The sequence below is a fragment of the Equus asinus genome, chromosome 18 (genome assembly GCF_041296235.1).
Source record: "Equus asinus isolate D_3611 breed Donkey chromosome 18, EquAss-T2T_v2, whole genome shotgun sequence".
In the NCBI taxonomy this organism is placed as follows: domain Eukaryota; kingdom Metazoa; phylum Chordata; class Mammalia; order Perissodactyla; family Equidae; genus Equus; species Equus asinus.
The window spans coordinates 16,910,876-16,935,613 of record NC_091807.1 but is presented as its reverse complement, the minus strand read 5'-3'; positions in this window follow the sequence as shown (position 1 = coordinate 16,935,613).

The following is a 24,738-nucleotide window of genomic DNA, read 5'->3' as shown; positions in this document are numbered from 1 at the left end:
AATACAAATGATTCAGAGAAAATCCAAACCCCTAGTTGTGAATTTTATGCATTTTGTTTATCTAGTATAAAGGTATACAGGTTACTGCCTTCTGCTGGAGAAAAACCTAACAAAAAATCGTGGTGGAAACTCAAATTTCATTAATTCTTGGCACTCACATTTGCCCAAGAAGTCCATCTCTTATTCTATTTGGTATTCTTTCTCTTCAGCAACATTTCCAAAGTAATCCCCCCTCAAGACTTCCATCCTACCAGCATACTTTCAGTTTTTCCTCCTACACACAGAGAAAATGTGGGCCATCAGATGAAAATCCCTTCATCTTTCTTACACTGGATCCAATACTGGATCTAATACATGCTCACCTGATATTTCCTCCTTATTCTTGTAAAAGTGAGAGAAATTTCCTCCTCTTGTTAAAAGCTGAGTTCTGCATGTGCCCCCTGAACTGCATTGCCTCCTGTTTTCTCAAGGACCTTACAGTATTCAATTTCTTTTCCTGAATCTTCAGTTTCTCCTTTTATACTGTTTTCTTCTTACCTATATTCAAACATGTTTATGGCTCTTGTATAATTACAAATATAACCCTCCCTTGAACACACATCTTCCTGGCACGGCCCTATCACTTTTTTTCCATTTCGTCGTAAAAGGTCTTATAAACAAATGAATCAATTTGTTTTCCGTTTTCACCCTTCTATCTCATTCCTATAAAGTCAGCTGCCCCGCTGCCCACTGGACATCTCCACCTGTATTTCCTACCGGTATTGAAAAGCCAACTGCACTAAACTGAACAAATAAAATCACCTTCCTGCATAATCCATTCATCCTTCCCTCATGTTCCCTAACTCAGGCAAAGGCATCACGTTGACCAGAGCTAATATCTCAGTGTCAACATGAACTGTTTCTTCTTCCTTATCCTCAAATCTATTTGGACATTATATCCCATTTATTCTGCCTGTTAAATATGTCTATCTCAATCTTCAGTGTCACTATCCTAATGCACCAACTCTTCTCTGGATTAACTTCCTGACTGACCTCACCTGCTAATAGAGACTAGTTTATTATTGGGGAAAAAAAATACTGCTTTCTAATTCCTTCTTCACAAAACTTTTCTAAGAGAGACTCTTTCGATGCAGAAGAAAGTTGATGCAATGAAGTGAACTGTTTTAGACCTTCAGACCAACCACACTTTTGCTTTCGTCCTTATTTATGAGGGAAGAAACTATGAAAGAATAGAGGGTCTTATCCAGTGTCCCTTGAAAGAGAAGAAACATCTACCAGTCTTCCTGGACATGATGGCTTTATGCCTCAAGTTAGCTGCTTCTGAATGTTAGAGGTAGGGTTAATCGAAGAAAGCTCAATTCTTTGTCAAGGTCAGTTCTAGAATAAGCAGTTTTAGAACTAATCTGTACTTCCAGATTAAGCAGATAGGAAAATTTCTAGCTCTCTAACTTTTGAATTTATCTTCATTTTTCACATTTACTCATAAAACAATTTCAACCTTAATATTTGTCAGTGGGCACCTTAGGTGCCTCTTTGACAATTTCATACAGATCATTTACAGTATCTGGAACGTTGTAATGTAGAATAGTGAACAATGGGAATGCTTGTGCCCTCTGTCATACATACTTGGCACAAGGGGTCAGATTTTGCAATATTTTCTTAATGACTTGTCAACATTACTCAATAGCCTTTCATCATCATCTACCTGCTGCTTATTTCTCCCTTAGCTTGTTATCCTCACCCTGGAAGAAGTTTTCAGGCCACACAGATCTATTTTCAGTTCTAGAATTATCATAGCTCTGTCCCATCTTCAGGCTTTTATTTATGCTGCTTTTTCTATTTTGAGCACTCATTCTTTTCTTCATGTGATTTAAGTTTTAGCCTAAATATAATTACCCTTAAGTGGTAGAGGTGAAATGTCTTCTGTTTGTTCCCATAGCATCCTGTATATTGTCTATCACTGCACTGATTATACCCAATTTTAATTTTATATTTGTTGGCAGTCCCACTTTACTGCAAATGCCATTAGGATAGCATCTTTGTCTTTTTTCTTCATCATACCTATCATAATGCTTGACACAGAGTGGCTATTCCACAAACACCTCTTAATTACTGTATAATAATAATTTAGAATGTGAACTATGAGAGAGGAGAGGTCAATGGTGCAGTACCAGGAGATATGAACCACCTTATATGTCAATTTATATTTTCCTTTGTTTATCTTACAGATATATTTTATTTTGATACTTATGAAATAAATCTGGTGCACAATGAAAATATGTTTTCATTCTTGTTGATGCTTTCTTTTTCCCTGCCATCAAAGAGCCAGTAAGGTCAGTTCACTTAAAATTTAATTCATGAGGTGTCCAATCTCTGTATGTTCAGGAATTCAGTGAAATATGGTTTATTTGTTTTGCAGAGATGCCATGATAAATTTATCATCTTAAAAAAAATTCCAAAACAACAAATTTTTACTTTTAGTAGTGGTATAGAAGGTTAGATAATGCGATATTAAATATGAAGATATTTAGCATGTACTTTTTGCATCTAAGTATAAATGCTCTCCAGCAAATACATAATATCCTTTTGCCCCAATACCTTATTCAAAAAATGGCCTAGATTTTCTGATGCTCAAATTCATTATAAAAGAAGAAGAGTGAAGAGGAGTTTTTGCTATGAATACAAACATGCAAGTTAACTTTTAACTCTGTGAGCAGTAGTCAGATGATATCTTGTAGAGTACATCCAAAAGGATCTCTGGACTTTTCAGTGAATTATGAAGTGAGAATAAAAATTTGTCACTTAAATTGATACTTATTGGAAGATTATTTAATTCAAAAAATATTTACTGAGCATCTTCCTTGTGTAGTGTATTAAACCCAAGCTTGAAAAATACAAGTTTCAGTGAAGATCTAACTATAGAGTTAACTATTCCTATATATGAAATATTGGTCAAATGATTGCTTCCTAAGCAATCACACAGCTTTAGCACATCTCCTATTGGTACACATGTAACATTTAAAACAGAAAAATACATGATAAATATGTGGATTTAAAACTGTACCTGTGCATTAACACTTTTATCCCCTTATCATTCCATCACTTTTTATTATGCATAGTTTTAACCAATGCCATCTTAATTGTCAGCTGAACTGTCATAAACTCAATCTAGAATATTTTCACTTGATGCAAACTCTAGCAAACAATTCCCTAATAGACAGCACACGTGCAATGTTGCTTCATCTGACATAATGCATTCCATCCGGTTTTCAAAGTAGGAATTATGGTCAAATGCCAGTGCACACTGCTTCTGTGCAAGCAATTCATTGATTTCTTTCATCTTTAGCTAGTTTTGGTAAGTTGATGTGGTCCCCAGGGCAATGGGTTGTCCTTTCATCCCCCAAGTGGTTCCAGTTGAAAGGAAAGCCATTTCTCCCATATGGCAGCCATAATAAATTAATAAAGGCAATAAGTGTCATGCCATCTGCACCTTATGTGTGAAGGACATTAATCAGAGCAGGTCTCCCAGCTGGGTGCATCTTTAGTGCGTAGCCACCTGGAACACAAACAATGCCATGGATCAATAGAAACTACCAACACAGGACAAGAAAGACGTGAGCTAGCCTCCTACATTAGGCTAGTCTGTAGGGATTCCTGTTCGCCACTGGGTTGCCTTTGTACCGTACTAAATATCCACCCACAAAAAACGATTTATATTTGAATAGGAAGCAGGTAGGTTTTAAAAAGCTTCAATTAACCATAAAAGAAATTTGCAAGTTAATAATAATGGAAATATAGATAACAAAGGTAGTTTAATACTGTGGGAAAGGAAAAGTATAACACCAAAGTGAACTTGTGAAAAACTAACAGTTAAGAATTTGATTTCAGCAGGCTTCTAGATATTCTGCACAGCACTCCTGTGCTAAAAGTTCTAATGTAAGCATTTAGTGCTATCAATTTCCATCTGAGCACTGCTTTAGCTGCGTCCCACATATTTCTTATGTTTTATCTTAATTTTTATTCAGTTCAATGTATTCTTTGATTTCCCTTAAGGCATTCTCTCTGACTCATAGATTAGTTGAAAGTGTATTGTTCAGTCTCCAAGTGTTTGAAGATTTTTCTATCTTTCTCTTATTAATTTCTAGTTTGGTTCCACTGTTATCCAAAAACACTTCTTATAATTTCAATTCTTTTAAATTTATTGAGGATGAATGTACAACCCAGAATACTGTCAATCTTGGTGTATGTCCATAGGCACTTAAACGGAAGGTCTATGCTGTTGTTTTAGGGTAAAGTGTTCAATAAATGTTAATTTTATCCTGTTTATTGGTGACACTGTTGAGTTCTTCTTATATCCTTCCTGAGTTTTTGTCTCATCCTCTCAATTATAGAGAAAAGGATATTAAAATCTCTGACTATAATTGTGGATTTGTTTATTTTTTCCTTTGAGTTGTATAAGCTTTTTGCTTCAGGTATTTTGGTTCTTCTGTTATATCTTCTATTTCTTTGCTGAGACTCTGTATGTTTTCATTTGTTTCAATCACATTTACAACTGTCCTTCATTGGAATCATTTTTTGATCACTACGTTAAAATCTTTTCAGGTGATTCTGACTTCTCTCTGCTATCTGTGTAATCCTCTCCCATTTCAGTTGAGACTTCCCTAGTTTTTGGTATGAGAATGATTTTTAAAGAAACCTGGGCATATCCTGAGACTCTGGATCTTATTTAAATATTCTAGTTTAGCTGGACTCCTTTGATACCAGTCTGGCAGGAGGAAGGCTATATCTTGCCTCAATGCCAGGAGGATGTAGAAATTCAGGCTTCCCACATGGTCCTTACCTACACTGCTGGGGTTCGGGGGCTCATTATCCTCTGGAAAGGGTGAAAGCCCTGGCTTCCTATTTGACCTTCTCTGTCACCACTCCACCAGGGTAGCTGTGGATACCTTATTTCAGCTTGACAAAGGTGGAAAGCCAGGCTCCCCTTTAGGCATTTACTGGTGCATTGAGAATGGGGGGCTGTTCCCTCCTCCCCCCATTACGCAATGGTTGAATGGGTGGAGTGATTATTGTATAAAAGTGTTCTGATTTGCTAGGTTGAACTTTTCCTGATCCTTTGGCTGGAAAGAATAATGTTTTTGTTGGGGCTTTTTTTCTGTCGTACTGGTTTACCAGTTTCTCCTGCACCAAGTGTGGGATAAACATGGCAAAAAGAAAATTTAGGAATCTCACTTCTGTGTCATTCCTTGGGTCACAACGTTTCTAGCTGTTCCACCTTCTACCTTCTATCTTTCAGAATTGTTTTATGTTCATTTTACATACAATACCCAGGATTTTAGTTGGTCTTAGTAGAAGAAATAGGGGAAAATGCTTCTATTGCATCTTCATTGAAACACGACCCCAGTATATACTTTTTAAAGTTTTATGCTTTAATAAAATACATCTTTGGAATGAAGAGTGCAATGATTTTTAGCTAATGTTTTTTGATGACAATTATGATGAAGACAATGAGGCAGATTTGGCTTCTATGATGTCATATCACAAATATCTCCTGGAAAATATAGCATACTACTAAAATAAAACTAATTTCAATTAGTTATCAAATGCTTTATTTGTACAAATTGCAAAGTATAATTTAATAATATAAAATAATTGTCACCTGGAGGAAACCATGAAATAAATGGAAAAGGACCTAAGAAGAACTATATTCCTAGATTGGAATAAGCCTCTAACAGGAATAAAATGTATGGTTTAAGATGATAATCTAGACCCAGATATTCCACATTCATAAGCAGATATCAATGATTTTGGATAGCTAGAAATAGTTACTTCCATACATTTTAAGTGGAAACAAACTTTGAACATTTTTAAATTTTCAACTTCATATTAGCAATATGTTTATTACACTTATCTTTTTTTCATAGTAAGAAACTTATTTGGATTATCAGCCATATTTTTCATCATTCAGGCATTTCAACTTCCCTCAGGAATGGAACTAAGGTGAAAGCATTCTGTCTTTTCAGGAAAATGCCGAAGTTTTTATAATAAGTACATTTTTCATTTATTTACTTCTTAAGCTACCTTTAAAATGATGGAAGAGCAATTATGGGTTAATTGAACAGTACATTTCACACAATTCTATTTGAGAATGTTGGTTTCAAGACATGCCATTACTTGTGTAAAAAGTATCAATGATTCTAAATCATTTATTCAATACGTAAAACCCACGTCCATTTAAACTTATTTCTCCACAGAAATAAAAGTGATAACCAATATACCAGGTTATAGTTATAGATTAATTTTTTGTCAACTTAGGCTACTGGATGTTTTTCTCAGATACATACTATAAAAATAATTTTAAAAATAACCAAGCAACTTGTAAACTGGAACATATATGGAAAGTAATTTTTATGACAAATAGAAGTGATAAACTGGGATAATTCAATTATGTTAATGCCATATTCATCATTTATATTAATAATAATGGCTGTTCAAATTGCAAGGAGGATAAAAGTTATCATTTTAACAGTACATCAAAGTACATCAAAATTTGAATTTTAGTTCCTAGAACACTTACATAGTACTGATTTCTTTTCAGGGGTGGTATCGGGCAAAGAAGACACAGATACTCTGTTTTTTGAATCCCTCGGCTACAGAGTCACATTATAGTACAGACTTATAAACATTTGGAAAAAAAATTAATAGCAAAGGAAAGGATAACTTTTCAGAGAAAATTCATGGGAAAAAAACATCATTTTATATAATTCCATGTTGTTATTAATGAGAATATAAAGTCATTTTGTTTTAAATAAAATTCTTTGCTTTTAATTAAAATAATTTCTATGCTTTTTGTTTGCTATAGTGAAATGTTTCGACTCCTCAGTGATTTTGCTTCAAAATTCTTTTTATAAATCTTTTATTTATTTATTTATTTATTTATTTAAAGATTGGCACCTGGGCTAACAACGGTTGCCAATCTTTTTTTTTCCCCCTCTGCTTTATTTCCCCAAACCCCCACTGTACACAGTTGTATATCTTAGTTGTAGGTCCTTCTAGATGTGGGATATGGGACGCCACCTCAACGTGGGCTGATGAGCGGTGCCATGTCCGTACCCAGGATCCGAAACCTGGGCCGCCACAGTGGAACACGCGAACTTAACCACTCGGCCACGGAGCTGGCCCCTATAATTCTTTTAAAACAAATTTGAGTTAGTGAGAGAAAGGACAGATGTTCATCTGATATCTGAATCATGTAATTAATCATTCTAATATTTTCACTCATTCAAATATATTGGTGTCTCTAAAAGTTACCAAACCATGAAATTTAAGATATTTAGAAATTCGCTAACTGTCCAGAATTTTTTTCTGAAATTTAGAAGGTTTTCAGGAGGCATTGATTGAAATAAGTAGTCATAGATTTATTTCTATTAATTGATGAACTCATTTGATGTGGATATTTTGAATAACTTAGGTCTGATAACTTTATCTATATGTGGAACAGGCATACAAACTTAACTGCTTATATTACTATTAAAATTTACCATATTTTTATGTGTTTGTATCTGTGTCTTTATTTTTGGTGAAAGGAATCTTTAAGTGTAGACACTCTGTGGGGTTTTATTCTTGATCTTATCAGTTCTTTCCTTCAACATAGTCTCCATGGACTGTAATGGCACTAGTCATAGCTTCAGCTAGCACTAACATACTGATGGCTCCCAGTTCTTTAGTGCTGCCTTAGATTTCTCAAAGACTGCTTTCAGCCAGCTGCAAAACAATTCCTCTTGGATTCATAAGTACATCAAACTCAAATGTCCAAATAGGATAACAAATCACAAATTTCTATTGACTTCTGATTATATTATCCTGTTCACATAACTCTTTTGCTATCCCTACTGTCTTAGTTCAAGCTGTCACTAGATATACATCAAGACTATAGAGAGGAAGGGAAAAGACTCTGAAGCCATACCGTTGGTTGAAGTCCTGGTTCCACCACTTGCTAGTCACATGACCTTGGGCAATTTCCTTAACTTTTCTGTGATTCAATATTTTCATTTGTAATATGGAGTTATGGAGATAAAGGTATTACCTATATCATAGCATTTTTGTGACTATTAATAACATATTATCTGTAAAGTACTTAAAACAGTTCCATATATTCATTAACTATCAGCTATTATTATTATTATTTCTTGTTTGGATGACTAAAACAACCCCATATTCTTACCTGTTGATACTCTGATATTTCAAATGCATTTTTACAAGATATTACTAGAATACTTTCTTATAATGAAAATCTGATCATTTCACTTTCCTGCTTAAAATGCTTCTATAACTCCCATTTATGATAAAATTCTTTGAGAAGCCTACAATCCCCTTGATGAACTGGCTCATGAATGTTTATAAGATTCAACTCCCCTCAGTCCTGGGGTATTTTGGGAAGCAGATTCTGAATTGGAGATCAATGTGTAAGAGGTTCGTTAGAAATTGCTCTCGGGATCAACATCAGTTACGCAAGGGGCAGAAATGGGATTGAGCAGAAAAATGTTGAGCTGTGAGACAGCCACAAAGGAATTTATAGGAAGCTCTGAAATTGAAATGATCTTCAGAGTTTTCCTGCCAATTGGAGACAGGAGGATGGGTATTTATACGCCTGTGTCTATGAGTTAAAGATTGTGGGGCATGACTTCTGTTGCTGTCACTAGACATGTTACATTTTTTGTCCTCTGATGCCGAGAAGTTCCTTCTAGGTAAACAAGTTACTCAAGCATAATACAAAAAGAGAGAAAACTTTTTCCATCATCTCCCACTCACTTTTAGGAAGATGAACAAAAAGATATTCATCCTTGCACAAGTTTCTGGTACATAACCTGATAAAAACTACTCTTGTTTTGGGAGGCCTGCATCTATCTTTTACATACAAGATAATTGCAGACAAGAAGTTAATTAAATGTTTTACTTTATAAATGTGGGGAATCAAGAGTCAGGATTCTTTATCTTTGTCACAGAAATCATGAATCATGCAAACATTTTCATAATATAGTGCAAGATGTAAAGAGTAAAAGAAAAATCATGTTTTTCCTTTTTCTGTTTATACCATATAAATTATCACTTGTGAAGGAAAGGTTTAAGCTTTCCCACTGATACTTTCTAAAACCTGTATGTCATAGATAAAGAAAGCAATATTGCATACAAGTGGCCAGGGAAGCTTCCTCTCCTACTGAATGAGGACCACCCAAGACTGAGTTTTATAAGGAAGCAAAAACAGAACACATCAATCACTAACTCAAAATGTTATTCTGCTACACAAAGGTTGGTTCCTCTTTTCCTTGATTTATCCACTTAGAAACAGAAGCAACTACAAGACTTGCATGCTTTCAGTAGCAGCTCCTCTTACTAAACTAAAGTCCTCTTACTCAAGTCCTGCTGAACATGTATTTTGGAATTAATATTACAATCCTCTTTATTTAAATAATACTTTTGTAAAATGTTACATCACAAATAATTTATCAATAAATAATTTCAGTAGGTATATGTAAAAATTATAAAATTGCAGACATTATACTATAGCCAATTATAGACTATAACGTAGATCTGTTTAAATAGTGATTGTGGTAAATTAGGTTATTTTTCAGAAATATCCACTACTTTTGTTCATTTCTGCAGGAAGAGTATATATCTTGTCTCCTTTCTTTTTGGGTTTGACCACATAACTTGCTTGGACATCAAATTGGGTGGAGTATCCTTCCTGCCCTTTCAAACTTGGCTTAGCCATGTGACTTATTTTGGCCAATGGGATTTTGGTAGGCATCTATTCTTGAAGTATGTTTTGAGTTTTATTTGCACTTTTGTTCCTCTGTCATCACAACAGAAAGGATATGCCTAGTTTAGCCTGCTCTCTGAGGAAAAGAATGAGGGACACTTGGAACAGAACCACACCCAGGAAAGCCCAGTCTAGGCCAGTCTTCCCCTCAGCATTTGCCGACTTATGAGCTAAAGAAATGCTTGTTGTATTCCACTGAGATTTTGTATTACTATTATTATTATTTAGCATTTTTGACAATAGCCAACTCATAGAGAGACCTTAGATCTTTTTAGACCAATCTTCATAGCGTACCTTTCTACCAACATTTTTAAGAAATGTGTTATCATTTAAAAGTTAGGCTTTCTATATTTAGAGAATATAAGCCTTTGACATGTATTACCATCAATTTCATATCAATATTTTTATAGAACTATGATTTTACTCAGGTACTATTATGATCACCTAGCTGTCACTGCTTTAAATGAAATCAGATAACAAACGTATGTACACTAGATATAATGATTTATAAAAAAAGTAGAAGTATTGGTAGCTGACTCATAAGCTATTTATTTCCCAGGAGAAAGGATCTATGCTATGAGAACACATATTTTTTTCTGTTCCCTTCTGTTTTCCACTGTTGTTTTCTTTACTTCAATGGTAGTTGAGTTTATCCAATGTAATTTTATTTTAGAAGTTTAAAATTGGAATCAAGATGAGAATAATGATTGAATATTCTGCACATTGAAATTAAAAGAATAATCTACAAGTTAAAAAAAGAGATTAAGTATACTAGGATTTTAATAACAATAGTGCAAAGCTCTAGAGGAAATAACAAATTCTTATCTATAGACTTGGACCTGCTTTGTAGTTTCATCAATATGTGAACATTTTTATCGTTAATGCTATATTCATCATGCTATACCTTGAAAAGAATGTTATTTAAGCTTAATTATCTAATTTTGTATTAAGCATTGCTTAAATAAATAACATCTTTGTTTAATAAAGTACATAGATGTAGTTCACTGTTGACTTTCTCCAAACATATTTTTTCTAAAGTCATAATATAAAACTATTTTGTAGAGTCTATCAAGTCTTGGGTATTTAAAGCTTTTGCATCAAGCAAAAATTGATCAAAACACTATTCAAGCATATATAAAATCTACTTTAAAATTAGCTGTTTGAAACCTGGACATTGAAATATTAATATGTAGGTGTGTCAAATCTCTTTCATCATTTAATGATTCCTTGAGACTTCTGAAAAATATTTAATTATTATACGGTTATTTAGTTATGTAAAAGTACACAACAATAACATAAATGTGCATGCCCAAAATGTTTTCTGATTGTTGAAACGTTGATTATACTAAATCCTACTTATCTTTGGAAAATGTTATCCATGAAACACTAAGAAAAACAGCAATAAAAAAATACATTCTTGCCATTTATCAATACCAAGGGCAAATGTTATATTTGTGTGAAAATGATACTGGAATATTGGTATCAGAATTACTTCAACCAGAATGATAATTCAGAAGCTTTTTTTTTAGCAGATTGGAATATAGAACAAATAGTGATAATATGTAAGGTTCAAATCAAGTAAAATGTTCTTCTTCACATTCATTTTATATTTCCTTATATGACATTAATAATGTTCCTAGTTGAAATTTTTCTTGTCCATAGAAGTTGGTTTTGTCACATGTCTTCTAGATTTGATACAAGACAAGTTTATCATCAACACAACTGAGGAAATACCAGGAGTGGAAAGACAGGAAGTAGAAGATATAAAAGATATTAGTTTGTGACACCATGCAGACAAATGTACTTCTTCCTGGGCTTCTTCACTAGCAAACAACTAGGCCATTAAGGAGATGGAAGACTGGCGCTATTTCCACTAACAGGTTCTGTTGGGCAGTTAATTTGTCAATTTCCCTAATAATTTTGTGCGGTTGAATACAGGATTCTGTGAAAAAGTCTTTTAGTTGTCTAGACCCATAATAAAATAAAAACGAGTGACACAAATTACAATTTGAATCAACAGGGAAGTTTTTGTAGGCAATAAGTAAGGTGTCTTGTTGGATGTTAAAAGATGAGTATTAAGAAACAAGTTGCATACCTGAGTGCTTTTTGATAGTCATATTACAAGCTTATTAATAATTTATTAGTTTCAAAGTTAATACTCAAACCTTGAATAAGTAAAATTAAGATGATAAAGCTTATTGTTCAGGGAGAGAAATCTAGGAAGTGTGGTTTAGAATATTTTGTCAAAATTGGTCACACAAGATTGTACAGTATCTTGACAAACTGTACAGTATGAATCAAGAGTTAAATTGTGTCCTTGCTACTACTTCTGATTCCTGATTCAATCCTATACTCTCTCCTCCACAGGAGGGTAGGGGAAGAGAATGTTATAAAGTAAGTACAGTAAGCTCATTCAGGTCCTACTGCCTTAAACTTGGTGAAAATATCATTACAACAAATAGCAATAAAATATCACTATAATAATATATAAATATAATGTATGACCAAATTGGAGTATCTCCTGGGTTTCCAGAACTTAAAGTACATCAGTATGCCATGATCTGTTTTGCATCCTCGTCTTGGTATTTTGTGTCATCATAACTTATTCAAGTTTTTCCTCTGACAGATCCTCATCCAACCACAACTCCAATTGGAAAGAGGAATTCTTCCTTAGATAAAACCATGGAACCTATTTGACCGGACTCATTACTCTTCATCACAATTATCAGCATTCCAGTTTGTTTTGCCCACTAGCCTTCAAGTACATTATAGTCAGGGCCTGAATCTTATTCACAAGTATATGCCCAGTGCTGACACATTATCCAAGAAATAATATATACCCCATAAATTTTGATATATGACTGGACCTCTTGACAACTAAGAGGAGCTTTTGGTAATTAGAAATAATCTTTGTATTATAAGTAAAGTGGATAAATTTTCTACTTATTTTCCCTGAAGATTATTTCAACTCCACTTTTATCACATCTTGTCTTATTTTTTACTTCATTATTTCTATTTAGTATTGGATTCAAATAAAAAAAGGAACACAGAGAAACAAAGAAACTCAATAAATTTAAAGCAGCAATTAAAAAACTTTCAAATGTACCACTATGTGACTTTAAATACAGGACCAAAAACTGATTAAAACTATGAGAATAGCTAACTAATCAACATATGTATGGATTACATCTTCAAGGAGATGTAATACTTACATATGGGTCTTCCATGAAGTATAGTTAGAGGGAATGTTGTACGTGGGTCAAGACTAGAGATAAGAGAAGGATTCAGGTGACCTGTAACATGTGTTAATATAAGAAATTGTGCTGTGTCTTGAAAGTTATTGTTTGGCTTTTGCAAAGAGGCGGATGTTAAGATTTACATTTTTGAAAAATCATTTGGGTATTATCAGTGGAGACAGGAGCAAGAAAGAAGTCTCTAGACCTGTTAAAATACATTGCTTCAAACTGTGGAAAAGACAACAAGGGACTGAATTAAGAGGATGGAGATGACAAATGAAGAGATGCCAAAGGTAAGAGCTACTTAGCAGATTAAAGAGAATAAAAATAGTGAACGTTTGGATGTGGGAGGTGAGTAATGGGGAAGAGTTTAAGAGTCTGTATTGAGCAACTGGAGGGATAGTTATTCTCATAAAGTAAAAGAAGCAGATTTTATGACATTTTATGATCTCAGTGTCATTTATATTTAAATCACGGTCATTTTTTTAGCATGATTTAATTGAAGAAAAAGATGAAAAGAGTAAATTTGACCAGCGACAAGCCAGGTGTTTGGGTAAAATGCTTAGAAATAAAAACTAATCACTAAAAATTAGGCATTTATAGAGTGTAGACAACTTATATTCCTCTCTACAGATTAAAATAGGGTAATTAGAGCAATTTTTCATCTATTCTTCACAAACTGAAAGCATCTTTGTTCTGATCTTTCAAAAGATAATACAGTCTAGCCTTTGGAGCTGTCTAAAATATAGTTGAGAATTATTTTTAGTCAACACACTAGACACATTGCTGTAGTTTGCATTTCTCATCAAAGAAAATGAATAGGCAGTAAATAAAAAGTACAAACTGCCATGAAAATGAAGATTAATAAGGAAAGATTGTCATTTACTTTCAAAGCCCATGGTTCACTTTAAATGAAGCTCAAAAGGATTAGCTTTACAGTATTTGAATTAGACAATAAAATACATATCCTTAATGCTATCCTTTTATATAGCCATACATTTTCTCTGTGTACTTAATAAAAAATAAATAGCAGAAATTAGAATAAGCTTTTGCAGATAATTCTGATTCTGAAATTTCTATGTTGTAAGGCTCCTAAAACTTAGTGATATCTACTTATGACAAAATTAAGACATCACCTCAAGATTATCTCGTTCTTTAAAACTAAACATTTGTACATGTGAATTTTCCCTAAAAAACCATTAAATATTCTTGTAGCTTTATTGTAGTATAACTGACATAGAAAAATTGAACACATTTAATGTATATATCTTGATGAGTTTGAACATATACATATACCCATGATACCACCACCACAATGAAGATACTAAACATATCCATCGTCTCCAAAAATTTCCAAGTGTTCTTTTGTGTTTTTTGAGGGTTTTTTGTTGATAAGAACATGCGATCTATCCTCTTAACATATTTGAAAGCACATAACTATTAACTATAGATAATACGCTGTACAGCAGATATCCATAACTTTTATCTTGCATAACTGAAACTTTAAACCTATTGAGCAACAATTCCCCATTTCCCCCCACCCCTGGCAACCATCATTCCATTCACTGCTTCTATGAGTTTAATTATTTTAGATGCCTCATATAAGTGGAATCAAGCAGTATTCGTCTTTCTGTGACTGGCCTATTTCACTCAGCATAATGTCCTCCAGGTTCATCCATGTTTTTGCAAATGGCAGGATTCCCTACTTTCTTAAGACTGAATGATATTCCGTTGTATGCATATACCACATTTTCTTTATCCACTTATTTCTCAATAGACATTTATGTTGCTTCTACGTCTTGGCTATTGTGAATAATTCTGCAATGAACATGGGAATGCAGATATCTCTTCAATGTCGTGATTTCAACTCTTTTGGATATATGCAGAAGTGGGATTGCTGGTCATATGGTAGTTCTATTTTTAATAGAAGAACTTCCATACTTCTCTCCACAGTGACTGAATTATTTTGCCTTCTCACCAACAGTGTTTAAGGGTTCCAAGTTTCCCACATCCTTGCCAACACTTGATATCTTTTGTTTTTCTAATAAGAGCCATCCTAACAAGTGTGAGAAAATATCTCATTGTAATTTTGATGGCATTTTCCTGATAATTAGTAATGTTGAGCCCCCTTTCATGTACCTGTTAGTCATTTGAATGTCTTCTTTGGAGAGGTGTCAAGTCCTTTGCCCATATTTTAATCATATTATTTGATGGTTTTTTTTGCTCTTGAGTTGTAGGTGTTTCTTATATCATTTGGATATTGACCCCTTATCAGAAAGATAGTTAGCAAATATTTTCTCCCATTCAACAGCTTGTGTTTTCACTCTGTTGATTGTTTTCCTTGCCGTGCAGAAGCTTTTTAGTTTTATGTAGTCCCACTTATCTATTTTTGGTCTTCTTGCTTGGTTTTTGGTTTCAAATCAAATGAATGTTTGCAAAGACCAATGTCGAGAACTTTTCCCCTAAAGATTTTTTTTCAAGCAATTTTACACATGCAAATCTTACATGTAAGATTTTGAGTTGACCCATTTGAGTTCAACCCACTTTGAGTTGATTTTCCTATATAGTGTAAGATAAGGGTCCAATTTCATTCTTTTGCATGTGGATATCCAGGTTTCCCAACATCATTCGTGAAAAGTATTTATCTTTTGTGTATTCTTGTCCCCCTTGTTGAAGATCAGTTGACCTTGTATGAGTGAGTTTATTCTGTACTCTTCTTTAAAATTTCTCAATTTTATTTCTTTACCAGAGGGATTGCAGGCAACAATGACTTGGGGAATTGGGAGGAAGTTAGGGATGGTTATCTCACCTGCTTGGTTTAAAACAGAATTCCATCTAATTTTAAGGATTGAGACTCTGGCAGTTGAGAGACTGCAATGGTGATTCTGTTTATCAAATTATCACCTGTAGTCACCTGAAATGGAGTATCCAATGAGGACAAGCTTTTGAGAGACTAAGTTGCTACTGCCATTTAAACCAAACTCATTTTTTGCACCACACATCTACTCCCTTGCCTTGCTTTCTGGACAGAGCAAACTTAGCAAAGCTTTGGATCATACCTATGAAGATAGAACCGAGTTACTATTTCTACTATCACCACAGCTACCTATGGCAACTCCCTACAGATGGCATTGACTGGCAAGGAGACTTTGTGCCTATTTGTCTGCTCTTTGGTCTCCCAGTGACACTGGAGAGGCCAGCAGATGTGACCTGGACTCAGGGTGAGGTGATAACAGTCCATGTGAGGTAGGAGGGAGCCAGGAGATGAATCTTCCTCCTTTATTCTCCTCAGGTGGATTGTTCTGAAACGCAGTAGTTCAGATCCCTCTGAACATCTGACTCATTCCAGTCAGAGCCAGCAGTTACTCTTTCTGTAAATCTTCAGTGGGCACAGTAACACTCCTAGCCTTGGGCTAGTGGCTATTATTCACTTTTTAAAGCTGAGAAAACTGAGACACACAGTGTCTGCACAGCTGCCTGGCATCCAGGCAGCAGAGCTCATGTCTTCAGACACTTCCCAACCTTAAACGTTTAGGTTAATATCTGTTCTTCCGTCTTTCTAATTAACTTGTGAACTTACAAGTTATATTTTCTTTCCTTATTTTTCTGCCTCAGACTCCTCCTGGGCTTGTGCTCACCAATAAAGCTTTAGCACATAAGCTTTGTTTCGGGATCTGTTTTCTAGAGAACTCAAATAAGGGCAAAGGAGATGAGAAATTTACGTACCCTGGAATGGGATATTTGCTCTATTACTACAGGTGAATTTGGAGCTGTGCTCAACTTCTGAGTTGAAAACAGGAACATTCTGAGTGTGCTCATATAATGTTCATTCTCCTGCAGCTGAAGGCTTAGATGGGCTGAAGAACCAAACACCACATCTTTTAGAATGTCAGATTTCAACATCAATTAAATTCATAACTGCAAGTCTCATGTAAAATTTATGCTATTGATTCAGGAAACAGGGAGAAATTGAATGTGTGTGTCCAGAAATAGCGGAAAGAGTCAGAGAACATTGAAGAGACCACCTGCAGTGAGCCTCCTGGCCAGGCCAGCAGAAGGGTCCTATCCCCTCTGTTCTAGGGAGGCTGTCCCTCCTTCACTTTAACAATCATTAGTCACTTCACAAGTGGGGGTTGAGACAGTTTCTTTTCAAGGAAAAACCAGGATGTAAGATTATATGTGACCTATGTGAATGCTCCTCAAAATTCCCTCACAGTTCTGTTCCTGCAGGAATGAGGGCTTGCTCTACCACTAGGATAAAATCATCTTCCAAATGAGGAGCTCTCAGAAGGCAATGGGACCAAGTACTGGGCTGTGGAAAGAGAAATGGGACAATTTAACAATCAAATTAATACACTTTTAAGAGTTTAAGAAGACTCCCAAAGTAATTAAAATTATGTCATTTCTGAAATACTTCTTTGTTAACTGAAAAATTGTTTTTATATTAGTGAACCTATAGAAGAATACTGTTAAAAAACAATTTTAAACATAAAATTATATCTAAAAACAATGTACACACACAAACACACATATGCTCACTTTCATTAAAACTTACACTTAAAACACCACATTAAAAACTTCTTAATATACAGTATCTGAACATGAAAAATAGCATTTTGGTACCTGCCTAAGATACCTATTTTGTACCTTAATATATGTCTTAACAATATATTTTGTCGTAATATGTTAGTGGTATTATTTTTAGTGGTTGTTTTCCTTTCGATATATTATTTTTAATGTTTTAACAAATAGCCAGTGATACTACTGAGGATTGCATTATAGTTGATAAATTTGAAATTTCATTAACTTTCCCTATATATTATCTTATTTTTAACCAAGAAAATGCTCACTCTACAGGCGGTGAGGTATGGCAAAGTGCAGGACAAATTCTAAATGGAGGATATTTTCAATTCTACTTTTTTTTCCCACTTGAAGTGGATATATATCCTGATATATATGTATGTATATATATATCCCATCCTAAATATTTTCCCTAGGTACTGTCTTTTTTCTTTATTCAAAGGACCTTTCCTCAACAAATATGAAAGTGCTGCATAATTTAGATGCTGCAAGCTCATAGGCTTTCTCAATTTTATTCTAATCTATTACAGAATATAAATTCGCCTTATTAAAAATAAGAGTTTTTTAAAAAAGTAGTCTCACAAGAAGATATATTATAAAGGCAACTATAGGATTTCAAAACAAATCCTTCACGCAACAGGAGCTCTCACTGCATAATTTATTAGATCCTGTCATGCTTTTTTTAAGGAGAAATTTTTCAGTACCTTATTGTTTACCATCTCTGTTTTCAATGATTGACATTTGCTAAAAGTTTCAAAACCTCAATGTTTGGAGTGTTCTATGTGATTTTCTAATTTGATTACAAATTTCTAAATGATATTTTGAAAGTATGATAAATACGGAAAAATTTACCTACAGAAAAGTTCAGTAGTATCGTAAGATCTTTAGATTGGGATATAGAACAGTCCTTTACGTTCTCAGATATAACAAAGATCATGTACTGCCATGCTGAAAAGGGTTTTTTTAATGAGCTTTGTTTAGTATTTATTATCAACTTCATCACAAAAATGTCGTACTTTGTTTACTTGCACCACTATGTATGCATGTATGTTTGCATATGTATATACACCCAGAGATGAAAGAATGCATTATGTCTGTCACAATAAATTTCAAATAAATTTCTACTTAACTTGTTTCTTAATTCAGTATAGATGATCTCACCATTACAAATACTAAATTTTGTTTTTCTACTGTAAATTCAAAGACAATTCGATTTTTAACACTTGTTTACTTCATGAACTTTCTAAATCTCCTCTTTGATTCCGGGAATTGGTTACTTTGTTGTAATTAACAAAATTGATTTTCTGTTTGAAGCATCTGATAACACTGCTGGATTACCTGGCATCTTTTAATTATTAGTAAATGCTTCCTTTTCACTTAACAAGGCCAACTCATTAAACGATACTTACTAACATTTATGAGTTTTGTATAACATTTATAACATGCTTGAGAAACTTTGAATCAGCAATGAGTGAAATTATTTCACAAAACAATCTTTTGATATAGATGAAACTACGTGACGTATAAATATACTTTCAGGAACTACGTTATGTACAGTCATTTCTTTGGACATAAATTTTCTTTTCCTTCCTTTCTTTTCTTCCTTTTTTTGTTCTTTCCTTGTTCACTGGCCCATTCAGGTTCTTAACAGAATCTCCAATAAGTTTGTTAAATTACCAAATGTGTAAAATCTAAGTAAGTATAAATAAATTTTTATTTCACAATTTACCTTCCGTATGAAATAATTTATTCTTTATTGGCTTGTAAATATATAAGAAAATACATTGAAATATATATATATGTATAAACCCTTTTCTTTTGATTGTTCTGACTTCAGTGATTTAAGTGTTTGCTGACCAAATTCTCTGTTCCTTCCATGCTGATTTTTCCACTCAGCAACAGTGTTCACAAATTTTTGGAACAAATGCCATTTTCAGATATTTTTAGGTTAGAATTGATTAGAGTACTATTACGCTTATAGATGAATTACCGTTGGACCATGGCCAATCTGATGGCATCAATTTGTGACATTTTGCAAAGCAAATCTGTCATTAACCTTCTAGTCTGGCCTTATACCTTAGGCAGCCTATAATAACCTTTTACAACCATGAAGTGTAGCATGGATTTAACAGGAACCAATATATCCGTATCCAGATAGGTGAGTTGCATAAGAATAGGAAGGTCAGATTAAAATCAGGTGACGTTTTATAAACACTAAATTTCATGTTGAAATGTTTGTATTCACAGTAGCTCTGTGGTATTCAGTCTCCTGTAACAGTCACCCTAGTGTTCAGTGTTTCTGTGGGTATAGGCTTAGAGGTAGAAAGCAAAATAGAAAAGAAAGCTTGAAGTATTTTACTTGCAAAATTAGTACTGTTAGCATCTAATAGCTGTGGATGAATAAGCTAAAAAAGGGGCTAGAAGGAGCTAACTAAATTTAGTTATGTGAGTATAAATGTGTGTACGTATTTTCAAATACTGACCTCTTAGTGGATTAGAAGGCATTCTTATAATTTGATTTTACAGGATCTTATTGTTTTATAGCTATTATACATGAAGTTTTAATATTTTCATGTTATATAATGTTTCCTTGTTCATAAATTCACTTGAGGAATTTTCACTGAACATTAATACTTGGATATAAACACTTCAGTGCTTTACTTTTCTCAGAATTTTATTGTTTTTTCTCACTCATAATTTGAAAAAAATAATTCAATATGAATTGAATTGTCATCTGCTAGCATCTTTCTCCTGTAAAGTCTTGCATTGCTTAAAGATGGGGATACGTCCTGAGAAATGCATTGTTAGGTGATTTTATCATTGTGCAAACATCACGGAGTGTACTTACACAAACCTAGATGGTAAGGCCTACAACACACCTAGGCTGTATGATACTAATCTTATGCAACCAAAGTTGTACATGTGGTCCATTGTTGACCGAAACATCATCCATTGTTGACTGAAAAGTGCTGTATTATGCCAAATAAAAATAATCCTTTGTGATGGTTAATTTTATGTGTTAACTGGCCATGGGGTGCCTAGATAAAACATTATCTGGGTAAGTCTGTGAGGATATTTCTGTATGAAGTTAGCATCTTGATCAGTTGACTCAGGAAAGTAGATTACTCTTCCCAATACAAATGAGCATCATCCAATCCACTGAGAGTGTGATTAGAACAAAAGACGGAGGGATGAGGAATTCTCCCCTTTTTCCTGACTCACTGTTTGAGTAGGGACTTCTCATCTCATCATCTTTTGACAGTGGACTGATTTATACCATCAGCTCCCCTGATTCTCTAGCCTTTGGACTCAGATTTAATTACACCACTGACTTTCCTGAGTCTCCAGCCTGCAGATGGCAGATTGCGGGGCATAACAGCTTCCACCGTCGTTGTCACAGAAGCCAATTCCTCATTATAAATGCACATGTGTCCTATTAGTCCAGTTTCTCTGGAGAACTCTAATACACCAACTTTGTCATTTTGCATGTATTTTGTTTCTGAGATGAAATTTAAAATTGTTAAAGATTATTTTGAAACATACACAAAGTAGAAAAATAATATAATGACTCCGCATATTCATCACAAAGCTTCAACAATTACCAATATCCTAATGTTTTGTTTCATCACATATACATTTTAAAGCAATATTTAACATTTAATAAACCAATTGGCTTACTGGCTACTAAATTTTACTATTCATATATATGAAAAATAAATGCAACAATCTCTAATAATCATTAATTTAGTCTTAACTCTATTCATATTCAAATAACTATTATGTTGGTATTCTTTCTCCTAAAGGACAAGTGGTTTATGTGTGGAGAACTGATATATGTATATTCATGCATACCTTATTCTCCACACATATATCTATATGTATGTTTAAATCACAAAGTGGGAAAGTTACTGATGGGTCCCAAATGAGTGTATGTATACCATAAAGTATGCATCAAGAAGGAAGTGGCTACAGAGAACTAGAGTTGTTCAAAAAGGAAAAAAGATTTAAAGAAAACATAAAATTTGAATACAAATAAGATATATTTGTTGCTATCACGCACTACCCAGATCTGCCTTAGAGCTGAAAGACTCCCCATTCAGCGACTGGCGATGCTGGCAACTGACATCCTTCAGCTGTCAGTCATCTCTGGAAATTGCCCTACTCTGAAGAGCTTTGCCTGGCCCAAGGCCAGATCCTGTTTCTAGAGATAGGCAACATCTAATGACTAGTGTACATTGTGGAAGTGCAAAGCCCCACTCCCTCACTACGATGTGGGATAACTTGTAGTAAATGTTTGAACTTAGTGCATTTGGAACTTTGGCTGAAGCCTTTGCTGAGTTCTCATCGCAACCCACCTTCTCCTTGGCCCAATCCTGCTTCCTTTCCCTTGCCCATTTCCAAGGAGCAGATCCCAGGAATAGCAGATCCAAAGAACCACTTGCCTATGAATACACAATTCATGTCTATTTCCAGGTAAGACAATTTTGCAACATAAGGTTTGAAAGTGATCAAGAAACATCAAACAGATGGCCTTCAAAAAATAAAATTGGGGCAGGATGATTTCTAGTGTTCTTGAGAGACAAAAGAATTTTTAAGTCAAAACTAGGGCTTTTGGTAAAACGGGTTTCTCTGTGTAAAATTCATCAACCATCTGCATCAAATTCTCATTCCTAGCCCCTCCCAAATCTCCTTTGCTTGTGTGTGCTTGAGATAGGAGAGAAGGGGCAGGATCTTGAATCTGCATTTGCAAGAATTTCTCTGGGAGGCTTTATGCATCCTAATGTGACACAAATTGTTTATAGTACATAAAGCAGGGAGGGAAGGTGTGACTGGAGTCCATCAGAGGATCTGGGAAGGCTCTTACTATAGTATTTACTTATGTGTACATTCATTTATGGATTGATATTTGTCAGACATTTATTTTCCTTTTCTCTTTCCATTACTATTTTGAATGAGGTTATGCTTCATGTAAGAATTTAGTGTAAATGTCACCAAACCAGAAGGAGCCCCATCTGTACCTGACAGAGAAGTCTAATAATATCTAGACATAGATATGAAGATTGGTGGATTTGGTATCTCCTGTTATTTAAGAGAGGATGGGAGTATCTTTGTTTGTATGATTTATAGTAGCCTTATGTGGTGGTAGGAGGGATCATGGAATTGTTATATAAAAGCCAAACAAGGGAATTAGAGTGAGAATGGGTGCTATATTAGCCAGGGTTCTCCAGAGAAACAGAACCAATAATATAGATAGATAGATAGATAGATAGATAGATAGATAGATAGATAGATTTCTTTTGAGGAATTGCCTTACATGACTATGGAAGCTAAGCAGTCCCACAATCTGCTATCTGTGGGAAAGCTGGTGGTATACATTGAAGCCAGAGAACCAGTGATGTAGATTCCAGTCTGAGTCTGAAGACCTGAGAAGCAGAAGTTCTGAGGGCAGGAGACGGATGTCCCAGCTCATCAGTAGGGCAGAGAGAGAATTTAACCTACCTCCGCCTTTTTGTCCTATTCAGATCCTCAACAGGTTGGATGGTGCTCATCCTCATTGAGGATGGCAATCTACTTTACTCAGGCTACCAGTTCAAATGCTAATCTCTTCTGGAAACACTTTCACAGACACACTCAGAAATTATGTCTACCCAGCATCCCATGATCCAGTCAAGTTGAATATAAAATTAACTATTACAGGTGCTGAGTAACAAATGGAATGAACTGTGCTGTCTGTATGCCTGTTTGGTATCAGAGTCATTTCTTATCCCTTTCCTACTATTCTGTGTATGCCAGAGGAGCTAATTGCAGCAGACTGCATTTCCCCAGCTCCCTTGCCAGACAGCTTTGAGTCAACTTTCACTAATACACGAAGAAAAGAAAAGCTAGGATCTTTCTCCCACTTCCTCTCTGCCTTTGGGAGATTCTAGATCTCCCTTAGCTTCCTGGGGACCCACACCCTCTATATCCAGAGACTGAAAGGAAACCTGGGCTCCTGGGCACCAGTTACAAAATTTCCTCCTTTGTCACTCCATTCTAGGAGTCAGAATGGATTCCTCTTCTGTTAATCTCTGATTTGCCTTGACAACCTCTGCTGTTCTCTTAGCTCTTGCATCACCTGTATAATCAGTTCCCTGCGTTGACTTTCCTCTGTGTTAAGTACTTATATTGGTTTCCACTTTCTTAGTTTGGTCATGCGTGAGGTATAACTGCAGAACTGAGGGAAACATTTGATCCAGACCAAAGACTACCGAACAAGGTCAACTATTCATACTGTAATGAAACAAAGCAAAGTGGAGCAAAATAACAAAAACAAAAAAATATATAGCTTAAAATTATTTAGTTCTCTTCTTCTGAAACTTTAAGAGATTGAATATGATGGACTATCAACCATTAAGTTCACAGGAGGTAGGTTCATACATCAGTATCCTGTTTCCTTTCACGTCAAAAATCTTCCAATTTTTCTAATATCAGTTTATATTGATTTAGTAACATAAAAATAAAACAATACATCTGTTTGTAACCTCTATACTATTTAACACTATGAGGATATTTTTAAAGTCTGGAGATTAGGACTTAGAGAGTGTTCACATGAGACTAACACCAGTACTAGAACTGACATGACTATTTCACATATTTTTTGTTTCTTTAATTATTTTGAAAAATGCTAATAGTAAAACAATACTCTTTCTGCCCCTTTAAAAGAACACCAATGAATAGACAAACAAATAAGCCAAAACACACAACATTTTAAATTCCCCAATTTGGATGAATTTATTGGTTACCTGAATGTTTATTTAACTACAAATCAAAAATAGTAAAATTATTATAAATTCACCAGAAGTAATTACTTTCCTAAGCCTAATGAAATAATAAGTTGTCTTAGTGTATATTAAAATCCTTAAAAATTAAAGATTAAATGTATATATTGACAATAAAATTTCACCTCAACAAAATAATTCACTTCCTTTTTAAAATTAAATAGTCTAAAGGCTCTTGTGATAGAGATATTTCAAGGTAGAGACTTCTTTAAAAGATTTGCATTCACCATCAATGGTAAAATAAATGAGAAATGATGATAAAGTACACCAACATTCTATTGGA